At 33.9% G+C, this 15,898-nt stretch overlaps 1 protein-coding gene across 1 annotated transcript in view; it reads left to right on the top strand.

Annotated features, from left to right (window-relative positions):
- Window positions 1-15,898, top strand: part of LOC145297833 (uncharacterized) — a 1,294,147-nt gene that overhangs the window by 280,019 nt on the left and 998,230 nt on the right. Inside the window, exon 2 of the mRNA XM_080144164.1 lies at window positions 15,101-15,170. The gene's annotated coding sequence lies outside the window, so the exon portion shown is untranslated. The remainder of the gene's footprint in view (window positions 1-15,100; window positions 15,171-15,898) is intronic.

Below are 15,898 nucleotides of genomic sequence, written 5' to 3'. Positions count from 1 at the left end.
GTAATCTATTTATTTTTTCAAGCTTTTCAGCAGCATGGGCAAAATTAAAACCGCACGATTTTCTTGCTCAAGTTTAAACGAGTCCGGAAAGCCTAAGAACCAATAACGAACTGTGGCGCAACAGTGGTTCAAGAAATTTCGTGTCTGTGACAAGAGCCTCGAAGAGGAAAATGGTCGCAGCCGGTCGACTGCGGTTTATAACGAACACTTGAAAGCTTAAATTGAAGTCGATCCTCGCAAAACCATATTAGAAGTTGCTGTTGAACTCGAAGTCGACCACTCAATAGTCGTTCGCCATTTAAAGCAAATTGTGAAATCAAAATAGTTTGATAAATACGTACTGCATAAATTGAACAATAATGAAAAAAATCGCTGTTTTGAGGTGTCCTCTACGCTCCTTCTGCGCAACAAAACCGAACCATTTCTCGAGCGGATTGTGACGTGTGATAAGAAGTGGTTCCTCTACGATAACCAACGACGTTCGGTACAGTGGTTGGATGCCAGAAAAACTCCAAAACACTTCCTGAACCGAAATTGCACCAAAAAAGATTATGGCGACTGTTTTGTGTTCTGCAGCCGGTCTCATCCATCACAACTTCTTGAATCCGGGCGAAATGATTACGGCGGATGATTACTTCCGACAAATTTACGAAATGCACCAGAATCTCAAACGTATTTTCCAAGATTGGTCAATATGAAGGGACTATCTCTTCTCCATGACAACGACTGCCTGCAGGTTCCTCAACTGACCCTGCAGAAGCTGAACGAATCATATTAAGAGACTCTGCCTCATCCACCATATTCACTGGACGTTTTGACCACCGATTACCAATTTTTCAAGTATCTCGAAAACTTCCTGAGCGAAAAATGGCTTATAATATTGAAATTGTTATATTAAGGAGAAAAAAACTAAGTATTATTTCATCCGCCGATGCACAGTTATGTATCAATTGGAATTTAGAAGGATTTATGATGAAAATACCACATTTACTCTTTAGCTTTTCTCATAAACTATTGTGTCGACTATGAATTATGTTAGTTATTCTATGCAAAGGTAGGGATCAACAGGTATTAGTATTTTACTTGCACTTTTCTCGGAAACCACTGCGCTAATCTAATTGAAATATTGTATGGGTTTATGTTATAACAAGTTGCAACGAACATATCAACGTTCAATGCAAATGTCGGTATTCGTAAGGAGTACTAGGAATTAGTCACCACACTATCACATGTACCACAATACCACATGTTACACATGTACCACCATACCACATGTACCTCAGGTTACACATCACCACACGGATCGCAACACCACATGTACACATTAGCAAAATACAACAATAAAACATGTACCACACGTACCATAATAGCACAATAGCACATGTAGCACAATACCACAATGTAACATAAATCACATTTACCACAATAACACATGTGTTACATGTAGCACAATATCACATGTACCACAATGCCACATGCACTACAGTACCACATGTGCCATAATACCACAATACCACATGTACTCCAGATGTCATTTCAGACACTACTGTGCTGATCAAGCTCAACTTTTGTTTGAACCTTTGTTATGGTAAGGTGCAGCAATATTAAAATATTATGATTTCCTCTCAATGCATGATTATCGACTGGTAAGGGTTAGTATTTACTGAAAACAAGAGGCGCACATTTCACCATATTTAACCAGCTATTCGCCAGAAATAACTTATTATAAGTCAACGGCTATACCACTTTTTGTCCATTTTTAACGAATTAGAAAGTCTAATTAATTATAACACGGATTACAATAAAGCGAAAACTCAATTATTATGTTACTGCTTATGAATAATAGCAACAGATGAGTTTGTGCTTTAACTAATTGTTTATAGATGGCGAAAATCAATAAAAATATAAACAGGATATTTAATTTGGACTACAAGCTATTCCAAACATTACACACAATTATTTGGCGGTGTTGCTAAGATACTATCTGCACAGTCTTGTAAAGTACCTTCAGCAAACCCAACTATCACAAACATTCACTGCATTTTTGTTTTACTCTGCCGTTCCAATGTTTTGTATCTAATTCTTATCAGCTCTGTCAGTTTTGTACAGGATTGTATTGTTACATATTCTTTAATCTTGAGAAATTTCTTAATTGCCCATTGTCCGCTTACTTACGTTATGAATCAAATTCTAATAAAGAATTGAATTTCCGAAATTTGTTAACAAAATAGATCCCAATAATTCTTTCGACATTTTATTTTCCAATCAGGAAGTTTTATTACATTATCCGTCTACCGCTTCATAGTGATACAACGACGTCTAACTTTACTGGAATTCATAATATAGACACAACACATAAATCGGACAAATCTTGCTATTCTATAATTTAAAAGCTACACCTGCAGCAACCGCGTCCAAATCGAAGTTTCTCAAACGTAAACAAAAGTCAGATTCAATTTTAAAATATTTATCGAAAACGCCAAACTCTGTGATTCATAGTCCGATTTGACTCGACTGTGCGAATATTGCCTGGCCATTTTGCCCTGTAATTGCCTCGTTCTGGACACCGCTTTCGTTTAGCTCCATTAAATATTTCAGTATTAATCAATACGTAATGATTTTGCAACGTGTAACGTTGATTTGAAGCGGCAGTTGAGATGCAGAAGCGGACGCATCCCCATCCGATGGCAGTAACCTTGGCGATTAAATATCACTTTCAGGTCAGATCGATACACAATTTTGGCTGAATATTTAAATAACGAAACGAAAATCAACGTTGCAAAGTGACCACCGCAAATAAATGTACGGGAGTGGCGATCAATTCAATAGTGCGAAGTTCTATCGGTAAAACTGTTATTTGTAGATCTTCGGAGATTACGATGGATCATTTGGATTATTTGGACTACTGTTCTCATCTAAAATGTTACTTCCACAATCTTTCTGACAACAAGCATCCGTGGCGTAACATATAGTATCTATAAATATAAAAGCGAAAATGTATGTATGTATGTATGTATGTATGTATGTGTGTTCGCTTTTTTTGTGTCTCTACAAAAGGCTCTTTTCAGAGAAGCAGTCGCTCGCTTCACAACTTTTTAAAACTTTTTTATATCTATATATAAATCGTAATATCTCACAGTTAACAACGAAGCTCGCCTGTCTATTTAATTCGCTCGATTTTGTCGCTCGCCGCATGTGAATTAGTCTTTTTCCTATAAATTCTTGGGGGGGGGGAGCGTTCAGCAGTAAATGAAATCCCGCAGTCAAACTTGACCTCATTAACTCATTAAAACGGGCACCTGCTAAATCCAAGTAATTGAATAAATTCAAACGTGTTTCCGTTAGCATGCTTCGGTGGGGCAATGGTTAATCTCGCACTTTTTTTTCACACTTTAATTTACAACTTTGGCTCAAGGATTCGGGTTTGATCCCCATACTTACTTTTTTTTTTAACCCCCCGACCCCCGGAGTTTCCACACACACCTCCAAACACCCGGGCAACGCCGGGTATCCCTCGCTAGTAATTAGTAAAATTCAGTTATAATGTTATGTAAGCGCTCTGACCGGTTGTTTAAAATGCCTTTTTCGGACTGTATAATGTTTTCATGTAATTTTGTCGCTGGCACAAAGTATATACACACACTAACAGCGAAGTAAAAAGCACAGCACAGTTGATTAACAAAAATATATTGCTTTTATTTCACTTCCACGATCATTTTTTTTTGTGACAAGTTGTTATTGCCTCTTTTAACGTTTACTGGGAACGCGGAACGTGCGTGGTAATGTGATTGTCGGCAGTTATGAAATGGTAACGTTCTGACTGACTTTTTCTATGTGACGATTTTATTTATAAAAACATACATTTCTATTGGAATGTTTGATAATTCTCTCTGTCTATTGTCTAAACTTTTGACCGATATCTGCTCAAATATTTCTAGGTCAACTTATGCATTCCATAAGACAATGGTGAAAATACGGATTATTGATATTTTAATCCATTTGGGTCTGTGTCACCCATCGCATGTTTTTCTTCGCAGGGTTGCCTGACAATATCTAACAGTAATAGATACTCTTTTTTTTGGGGGGGGTGAAGGTTTGATCATCACTACAACGTATACTTAGAACGCAATTGCAAATAATCTAGTGCTCCTACTAGCTCATGGCTTACGAAATAAAACTAATTACCCCTATCGATAAAATAAGCAGTTCCGTTAAAAATAATGTGCAAATTTTCAAGATCGGCAGAAAGATTTTCGAGTTCGAAAAGATACGAGGTGCTTTCAATAAATTGCCATACGTTTTTTTACAGATATTTCAAATTGTCGTAGATTCTTGAAAATTCAGTATGTTTTTGCTATAAACTGGCCAATTTTTATGAATTCAGGTCCAAATAAACAGTTACAGCAAGAATTGGAATACACCTGACAAAAGTCTGATTGTCACAGTTGGTAAATTTCAAAAATGCAATCTGGACGTGAGGTCACTTTAGAAAAACGATATGCAATAAAAGTATAATTTAAACTTGGAAAAATGCCGCGACATTAATGGAATGCTTTAGACTCTTTTTGGACCATCTTGGATGAATCAAGCATCAGATTTTGAGTGAAATAAGGGATTCAAAGAAGGTAGGAAGTCTGTGAGAGATGTTAAGCAGAGTAAGAAAGTCAGAACACCGGTGTTGATTGGACAAATGAAAGATTTCATGGATAAAGACCGCCGTGTGTCTAAAGAGACAATACGTGTAAAGTTTGATGTCAGTGTGGAAATTTTACACACAATTTTTTTGCGAGGAATTGAAAATGCGGAAAATTTCTGCGAATGTACCAATGCAACTTTGTCACAGACTATTTGACCAAGGAGGGCATCAAGACAGTCCTTCACTCTATCACTTCACTTTCTCAGACTTAGAGGCTGTCATTATCAGACGACTCACGAGATGAAAGAGACTATATGACCAATGCCAAGGACACGCCTGAAGACGAGGACTTCCATAGGACCTTTCATGAGTTATTGGAACAGTAAAACAAGTGCATTGCATGAGAAAGAAATTGCTTCGAAGGGGATTAGAGTTTCATGTGTGGACTATCAATAAAAGTGCGCATACAAAAAAAGTCTGGAAACTTATTTGAGACACTTTGTACATCCGTAAAAGTTCGAAAGTTACATCATCCGAAACATTACCAGATGAGAAAAATAATTTAACTAATCCAAATCGGTTAAGGTGTTGTTTTTCTGACCGTAAAAACAAGTAAAATTTAAATTAAGAAAATATTTTTTATTTCGTTTTCAGCGAGAGATGTTGTCTTTCATCTACATCATGTTTTAGTAGAAACTAAAAGTGAAGTGCATTTGGATTCTTAACGACGCTCACTTAAATTATGTATAGGGTTACGTGGTGTTACTTTACTTTAGTAGATCATAAAATAAAACTGGTAGAAAATAAATAAAAATCCATTTCCTTAGATATTTGTTCATTTGTTTTCCCCTCGTGACTGTTCTAGAGAGTGGTGTCATCAGCAAATATACCCATCTCAGAAAAAATTATCAGGGAGGTCATTTATGAATATCAGGAATAATAACGGTCCCAGGATAGACCTCTGACGTACTCCCGCATTTCATATTGTTTAGATGTACGGCCGTCGAGGACAACCTCTGATTTAAGAAGGATTTAATTACATTAGGTATTCTTCCAGTGATACCATATGATCTGATTTTCCTTAAAAGACCATTGTGCCATACCCTGTTAAAAGTCTTAGATATATCAAGGGCTACCGCTCTACCCTCTCCTGTTTTGTCCAGTGAACGGTATATACGTTCAGAGATTACAGTTAGGATATCTGCTGTGGAACGGGCTTGCCTAAATTCATATTGATTGTTGGTCAGAAATTTAACAGTAAGGTGAGGGACTAGAGCTTGATTAATTATGGACTCAAATAATTTGGTGAAAAGTTGGAGGGGGGCTAATGGGGCGATAATTTAATGGGTCACTTGAAAACTGGCCCAACAGAAGCAGTTTTCTAGCAGTCAGGAAAGCCAGATTCGTTAAGACAGTTGTTGTAAAATTTGAAGAGAACGGGAGCAACATAATCTTCTTCTCTTCTATCTATCTTCTTCTATCCTCTATCTATCTTTATATTCTTCTATATGAATAAAATGAACTCATTTTTCCCGTGTGAGTTTGACCTTAATAGGATTAAAAATCATGGCATTACATGCAAATGTAATGTGCACAAACTAGAGCACAGGATCTGAGGTGTACCCTTCCTTGATAACCGTACATTCCTATATTTTTCCCGGTGAGAGTTCACTGCCAAAACTGGTTAGAATCGATGGAAGTTGTAAAATCTTTTCTCTCTATTAAATTCCTACTACTCCTGCTACCAATTAAAACCGCTAAGAACGTGTCCACAAGGATCAGTGGGATTAAACACCGGTTTGGAATCGTAAAGGGTTATTAAAGCAATTAAAAAAAATATTTTTCCGCTTCTCTCCCATAAAAACATAATTACGGTCCGATTAACATTACTTTTTTGCTTTTTTGCTTTTTTGCTTTTTTTCGTAACGTAGAACGCAAACTGCGTGACTACTCGGATTTTACTTCCGTTTTCTGACTATGAACTTTATTTATTCGTACTGCTCACTAAAAACTTATTATAAATTAAACAAACAATTTCTTAGTTACCATTTATTATTCGAACGCAACGATACCGTGATATTACTTGCATTTTACTTAAAAAACAAAAACAAAAATAAATAAATAAACGCGCTAAACGTCCGATTAAGATTAGATTGTTTTGTTTTGCATTTCTTTCTTCCATAAGACGCACACTGCGAGACTATTAAGTTCATACTTCCGGTTTTGACGACTTCAACCGAGGAATCTAACTATGAGCTTCATTTATTACTGCTTTCAACTACACAATTTTTTTAAACTAACATCTCATTTTTTACAAATGACTATTACAACACAACCATATCGTGAAATTACTTGCATTACACTTGAAAATCAACAACAACAAAACAAAACTATTACAACGATCAGCCAGGTCAATGGTCTCTCTCACAAGCCCAATAAAAGAGCCATAAAAATTGAGCATGCCAATAAATAATAAACACTTACTAGCCTTCACCCCTTGGAAAAACTTCAAATTAACTACGAAAATCGCCATTTTTACATCTCCAACACATTTGAAAATAATTTCTGACTAGGACGCATCACAGAACGTCTGAAACGCACGTAAAAACGATTTCAATGACTTAAAAACATTATTACAATGATCCCAACATAATTCTCAATGAAAAACCAAGACACGGAATAATAAAATAATGTTAAAAAATACACATTATTGGTGACTACTCCCTTATTTAAATATATATATATATATATATATATATATATATATATATAATATCTTTAAAAGTGAATGTGTCTGTGTGTGTGTTCGTACATTTCCCTACGCAATATCTCTGTCAATTTTCAGTCTACAGACTCGAAATTTGATACAGAGGGTACTGAGATTTGTGGCTGTTAAGGGGGTCAAAGTTCAACAATTTGCCATTTGAGAACTCTACCAAACTCCTCCGATAATTTTGGGTCTAAACACTTGAAATTTTAGAAATAGGTTCCTCGGACATGGTTCTAACTTAATAACTTTATTTGAGCCCAAAACAATAAATATAAAGGGGTTATAAAAGAGGTCAAAGTTAAAAAAATTGACCAATTTTTTTTTTTTTTTTGCTTAACATACACCTCCAAACACCCGGGTAACGCCGGATTGAAATCCTAGTATATATATACAACCACAAACATACACACACACGCGCCTATAAATATAAATATATATATATATATATATATATATATATATACATATAACTACTTCATTTACTCACATAAACCTAATATACGAAAGTATAGATTTATGCGTAAACTTTAAGTATTTACTTCAAAAGTGCTCAATACGTAGGTAGAGCTAGTTAGCGCATAAGCCTGACGAATCCTATAGTAGCTGAAACGCAGAATATTCAGTGTAGCTTAATCGCCATATATATTTTATAAATTACATTACTATATATATATATCTTCTCTTCTTCTTCTCTTCTCTCTCTCTCTCTCTCTCTCTCTCTCTATATATATATATATATATATATATATTATTATTATTATTATTATATATATATATAAATAAAATGAACTCATTTTTTCTCGTCTGATTTTGACCTTAATAGGATTAAAAATCAAGATATTTCATGCAAATATAATATGCACAAACGGCAGAACAATATCTGAGGTGTGTTATAGGCTTATTATTTCTCAAATTCCTCGATAATCTTAGATTTCTATACTTTTTCTGCTGAGAAGTCACGGCCAAAATCGGTTAAGATCAATGGAAGTGGTAAAATATTTTCTCTCTAATAAATTCCTCCTCCCCCTGCCACCACTTAACACCGTTTGGGGATCGTTCACAAGGAACAGTTGAGAAGAGAACACCGGTTTGGCTTCGTAGTTCTTCCATGTGAAGTTATTTAAAATCACTAAACTAAGCTGCAGTGCTCTGTGGCGTAGTGGTTAGCGTGCTGGACAATTCATATTATATTTTCACGTTCGCGCCGACCTACCGTAGTCGTTTTTTGTTTTTTTTCCTAAACAACTGGAATGGACTTTTCTTAGTGGCCGAACTGTTAACGTTGCAGATGTTTTTTTTTTTTTCACACTTTATTTTCCTACTTTTACTCATGACTCCGGGTTTGATCCTTCCTACTTACCTACCATAACATTTTTAAACCCCCCCCGTCCCGGAAACAAACACTCGGGCAACGCTGGGTACCCCCGCTCGTATATATATATATATATATATATATATATATATATATATATATATATATATATATTCATTTTCCGTCTGTTTTTTTTTTAAGAGAAATCACTTTATTTGTAATCTTATTCCCTTGTGTAAAACTCAATTCGTTACAGAACAAGAATGTCGGATCTTGCGATAAGTAAAAACTATACCAGCGTGTAATTAAACGCAGCCAAATACAACCGTTTTATTACGTTCAGTTTAATTCCCATTACAAGGAATGTGCTATCGTAATTTTACCCATCCGCGCAAAAAATGTATTATTTTAGTGTCAAGACAGGGAAACCACTTATTTATAATCCAATTTGGCTGAATATATAAGGTGGTTTTTTTTTTGGTTTTTTTTCACCTCGGCATCACCACATTATCAAGGCCAAGAGGCCACTCAAGGATAAGGCTAAAAGAGTTTACAGTAGAAATTGGACAATATAGTAATCATTAGTAATGAAAATTTGGTAAATTTGATAACTTATATGGAACGGCTCATCAATAACTTATTTACGTTAGACTTGAACACAACCATATTGTAGTCAGCCGGAAAGCAGGAAAACGGAAGACAATTCCACAGGCGTGCAGTTCTAAGAAAGAAGCTTTGTTCATGGAATCTACGTTTAGGTTTAGGCACAGATAAAGAGTGGGGGGGAATTATTGATAGTGTTTACAGCTAGACGAGTGTTTCTTGTGAAAGTTAGGCGAGGGGGGACCATAGACTGAAGCTCAGTCGAACACTTTCCATGAAAGGTTGGTGCAAAAATAATGTTTTTTTTAAATCAGATATATGCACGTTGATAAAATGACATTATTTTTACACCAACCTAATATTACGCTGCTGTTATTACAGTTCAGTCAAGTTGTCTATTGAAGAATTCCTTAATTTCACATTTGGACAGGATATTTATTACAACTTGCTCGGAAGAATTCTTGTGATTCCATATAATCTTTATGGTCAAAGATTATGTAAACGTTTAGAATACGACCTTGTTACATTCACGCATATCTTTAAAAGATTTGATCTGTATTTTGCGATATTTTTTCTTTTGTTTTGATATACTGGAAAAACATAATTTTCTTATTAATTTAGCGTTTTAACTTAACAATTAAACGTACTAATATTATTTATAATGATAATGCTTACCTCATTATACACTTCGTTTTAAAAACTAATTTTCTGATGAATTAAAATTTAATTTTAACGTAATGCTATCAATTAAACGTAACATATCAATTTAATTATTATTGTATTGAAAGAATTCTGTCAGTGTGTATGCGTGTTTGTTTCTTATGGACACGAAAACAGCTGAGGCAATTGTTATGAAATTTCACACTAATATATTTTATATAAATGGCAGTATTCTTAGATTGGATTTGTGTCGGAATAACTTAGTAAATATCGGTAATCGAAAACCGAATTACTTTGAAGAAAGCAGGAACAGGCGATTTTGACCAAAGTTAACACCTTATACAGCCTAACATCACAAGTGCATCTGAGAAGTTTTATTACCACACAAGTCGAAAGGCTTGACATATAAAATCAACAGTAGGTTGTTTAGTATGACTGGGGAGGATTCAAAATTAATGTTTCTGTTTAAAGCACAACTGTATCATGATACTTGATTTTTCCATATTAAACTGGGCAAGCAGTAATGTCAGCTATATAAAATCAAAGCAGGTTCTTTGATATAACCAGGGCACGATATAAAAGGGTATTTCTGTTTAGATCACAACTGAATCATGATACTTGACTTTTGGATGTTGAACTTTAATTTAAAATCATTTTATAAAATCAACAGTAGATTCTCTACTACAATGTATTGTGGACTAAGTCATTACGAGGATGTATGTGGGGTATCCGCCTGGTGCACCGTGATGGGTCCCCAACTAGAGCAGACAATCCATCAATTTGATTCAAATGAGCGAGTTCACAGATTTCGATGACAATAAAATATGTAGGTACGGGAAACATTTGTTCAGCATCATTTAATCCCGGGCAACGTAAAATCTTCCTGCTAGTTATTAATAATGATTATAAGTGCTTAGATTAAATATTGTTATTTAAAAAATAGCGAGGTTTTCGAATTTAATGTAATAGCAATATCCTGTAAGATATACTTTATAATTAAGTATGAAATTAATTAAAAAAACAATTACGATGTATTTAATAAACGAAAGTCGTTTCACAAGTAAAACCTCCTATTTTTTAAAACCAAAAAATTTTGAAGACCTACTAAGACGAAAGCGATTCCATTTATTTTTTCTTAATAGTTTCATATATTTTCCATGCATTTTCGCGAGCAATGTATGATGTCTGTGCATTTAGATATAGGTTCCTTGGACATGGATCTAACTTAATAACTTGATTTGAGCCCAAAACTATAAATGTTAAGGGGTCATAATAGGGGTCAAATTTTAAAAAATTGATCGCTTTTATTTATTTATTTTTTTGCTCGACATACACCTCCAAATACCCGGGCAACGCCGGACACCCATGCTAGTATATATATATATATATATATATATACATATATATATATATATATATATATATATATATATATATATATATATATATATATATATATATATTGTAGTCATTCAATGAATTTAAAAATTTATGACGTGAAATGTTTGGATTTCAAATCAATGTATTTTTATTATTCTATGTAAGACAAAGAATACATTTGAAATATTATAACGCCTTATCCTATAGGATTTCGATGTCTACCATCTCTTCAGAGGAGAAAATATTAGCAAATAGTAATAATGGTTTACATCTTATTTGCTAAAGTCAGTGAAGCATGGAAAATCAAAATTAAAAGTTTTTTAAGTATTTAAATGTCATAGAGTAAGGGAAGGTAATGAAAATGTATAAAAATCAACATCCAAATATTACTGCCAGTAATACCTTGTACGACTTATAATTATAAGTTTCCATACCAGTGCATTGTTAGATAATTTTATTCTGAAGTATATATATATATATATATATATATATATATATATATATATATATATATTTATATGATGAACTTTTTTGAATTTCCAACGTCTTTCTCCGTTTTTCTGAAATAGAAGAGCGTAACACTTTGCACGTGAAACATTTTCAAATATTTTGTACTGGTGATTTTTGTTTCTTAATCTCATTCATCCAGACGAATTCTCGAAATAAAGACAAAACTTTGATGAACACATAATACATGGCGTTGTCCGTTGTCGATGCAATTGCTCGATTCTATCTAATTCTGGGTTCTAGCTTTATCCTGTAAGGTGTATGTGAACGGGAATTTATATATCTATCTATAATCTCCTCTTAATGTCTAATATATGTAGAAAAAGCGGGTCATCCTTCGTAGGGACGTGATGCCCCTCAACAAATAAGGTTGTTCCGTAATCGTGTCTGGGGAGTGGGCTAATTTCAGTTAATGTTTGTAGATGTGATATCTACCGCCTGCATACCAGCAGTAACTATCTTAGTTGTATATGACGCGTTGCTTGTCACATCGTAGAATGTTGAACTGGATGAAAATATAAGAATTTAAAAAATCGAGGCATAGTCAATAGATTGCGCCATGGCCCATATCGTTAGGTCGTCAGTATTGCACACTTCATGAGTGCGACGACCTGGGTTCGCGCCTATGTCGGAGCACCTCACTGATGAGATGCAGTACATCGAAACCCACTTTGGGTCTGGCGTTGTCCGCTGTCGATGCAATTGCTCGATTCTATCTAATTCTGGGTTCTAGCTTTATCCTGTAAGGTGTATGTGAACGGGAATTTATATATCTATTTATAATCTCCTCTTAATTTCTAATATATATATATATATATATATATATATATATATATATATATAGTAATGTAATTCATAAAATATATATGGCGATTAAGCTACACTGAATATTCTGCGTTTCGAGTTAATTAACTCTCATCAGCATAGGTCAACTGTTTCTAGGGATCGAACTTCAGACAATGCTTCCACAGCCCGGTGCCTTAATGTCGATCTCTAGAAACAGTTGAGCTACGCTGATGAGAGTTAATTAACTCGAAACACGCGTGTACGTAGATCACTGTTTTAAAAATAATAAAAATAATTTTTAAAAAAAAAGTTATATATACGTCCAAACAAATTATGGGCGACTTTCAAAAATAAATAAACAAAAAATCGAGCTTCGAGGCGAAGCCAATATTAACCGAATCTATCGTTTGAAAAAAACAACAACACCAACAACAAATATATATATATATATATATATATATATATATATATATATGTATATATATATATATATATTGTGATGTCTTAAGCACGAAGAGGGGGAAATATATATATATATATATATATATATTCTAATGTCTTTAGAGCGAAGAGGGGGAAAACCGTTCATCTGTTGCCATGGAAACATTAGATTCTGCCGTCACAATTTAACTTAGATGTGATCGAATGACTTCATACGATCCACGTCAAGAAGCAATTAAATATTTTGACTCAAAGAGAAAAAAATATAGTAGACTTATTTTATTTTCAAATTAACTTATAATAACTTGGGATATTTAGTTTTCAGTAAACTGTTTCCCATTTATTTTTTGTTTGTTTTTAGGTATGACCTTTCATGTTTGTTTTGGGTGAAGTTTTATGAATTCTAAAAGGTATTTAGTTTTCGACCACTGAAAGAACTTAGACACCATATTAAAAAGTAAAATTTCACCAAAAAAAAACAGAAATCGGAAAATATTAATAGTTACATACAAGGGTCCTTTAATAAGTTTTAGACTATAGACATTTTATTCATAGTACATGCATTAAGTTAATAGTTACATACAAGGTTCCTTTAATAAGTTTTAGACTATAGACATTGTATTTATAGTACATGCATTAAGTTAATAGTTACATACAAGGGTCCTTTAATAAGTTTTAGACTATAGACATTTTATTCATAGTACATGCATTAAATTAATAGTTACATACAAGGGTCCTTTAATAAGTTTTAGACTATAGACATTTTATTCATAATACATGCATTAAGTTAATAGTTACATACAAGGGTCCTTTAATAAGTTTTAGACTATAGACATTTTATTCATAGTACATGCATTAAGTTAATAGTTACATACAAGGGTCCTTTAATAAGTTTTAGACTATAGACATTTTATTCATATTACATGCATTAAATACCCTTCGAAGTAGTCTTCTCCATCCACAATGAACATGTTGTGCCGTTCCAACAACTCCTCAAAGGTCCCGAGGAAAGTCCTCTTTTGTACGCGTTTCACTAGCTCTCGTCGTATCTCTTCAATCCCCTCAATAGTCTCATAACGAGAGCCTCTAATATTTTCCTTGAGCTTAGGGATTAATAAAAAATCATACAGACAAGGTCTGGTCTATAGGGATAGTAAGATGCTGTCTCGATGCCCATCTTGGTCAAATAATTTTTGACAAGGAGGATACTGTGAAAAGATGCATTCGCGCAAATCTTCCGCATCTTCATTTACCACACTGACATCAATCCATAGTCTTGAGTCCTTGGGAGGCCATAGGTCATCTAAACCTTTATAGATGCTTTTGTAGCTAGAAATTCTTTTCTCGGAGTGAGGGTGCTGATCCCATACCCAACTTTCCCAGAAGGTACATACAGCGCCTAGCCTTCCGAAATGTCACCCATCTGGTACTGGTCATGGTCAACGTTGCTTAACTACGGTAATCTGGCGAGAACCGGTGTGTTAACAACACACTGACATAAAACTGTGAACGTATCTTCTCTATAAATACACAACGGTCCTTATCCTTGATTTTTTTTTATTTGGCTAATTTGGTCAGGAACGTATCTCTTTCCCAATTGATTTTTCAAATTACTCTAACCACTGTCCCAGGTTCAGTTCTCAGTTTGAGCGACTGAGAATAGACAATTGCGAATTATTTAGGACTTCTATCCATTCATGGCTGACGGAACAAGAACATGTTACCCCTGTAAAGTAAATAAAGGGTTCTGTTCGAAATTCCGTCTAAATTCCCGGATTCGGCAGACATATTTTCTAAGTTTGATAAGACACACCTGAAGCAGGTCGGCCGTAGGTGAAGCAGTATCGACAGAAACGTTATGAAAACCACACTCAAGATGAGAACAGTTGTCAAATAATACAATAATAAATTCTCATCTAAAAATTTCAGAAAAGTCAGTACTTCTATAAAATAAGTTCCTAATAAATATTAAAGATCATAAAATAGATTTTATTTCTATTTTCAGCAATCAAATTGGAATTACAAACTAAACTGCATAAAATATACAAAATAATGTTTGCGACATAACATCCCGGGTAAGTACGGCTTTATTTTTGTATTTTATATTCACAAGGAAGATCTTAAGTATTCATTTTTTCCAAGGTTAATTTGGGTGTGATTCTGTAGAATATATTAGTGTTGGAACGATTAATTGGAATCGGAATCGGAAATAGAAAAAATCGGAACTATTTGGGGTATCGGAATCAGAATAAAAAATAAAGTGCCTATTTTCCGATGCCCAAAACGATTTCTTTAATTATCTTCTTTTTTTTAATTTGAATTTGTTTAAAAAGATGTTTGCCTGTGTCTCTGTCACGTTTGTTTCAAATATCAATAAAGGTAAAATAATAAATATTTATTGATTTTAAAAGTTCATCTTAAATCAATAGATGCCACTACCCACGTATGTGTTTTTGCGTTTTAGAAAATATATGCACATTTAACATGTGATTCTAAGATAATCGACAAAAATAAGTCTTTTTTTATCTATATAAATTAAACAGTACATGTATGTGTGTGTAAATATCTGACAGGTAAACTCTAAAACTACTGGTCACATAACACTGAAATTTTCAGGAAATAATATTCATGCACCAAGGATGGTGTATTTACTTATAAATTTTCGCATGAATGTTCATGGTTTTGCGCTTTTGTTTTTTAGAAGATTAAATATATCATATACAATCTGGCAACGCCGGGCATTTAAGCTAGTAGGTAAGTATCTAGAAATTTATAAAGAATCGGAAAATCATTGGAATTGTCC

The sequence above is a fragment of the Euprymna scolopes genome, chromosome 18, assembly GCF_053919585.1.
Source record: "Euprymna scolopes isolate OS-2025 chromosome 18, ASM5391958v1, whole genome shotgun sequence".
Classification (NCBI taxonomy): Eukaryota; Metazoa; Mollusca; class Cephalopoda; order Sepiida; family Sepiolidae; genus Euprymna; species Euprymna scolopes.
Note: the sequence above shows the minus strand (reverse complement) of the source record. Positions and strands in the feature narration are given on the sequence as shown.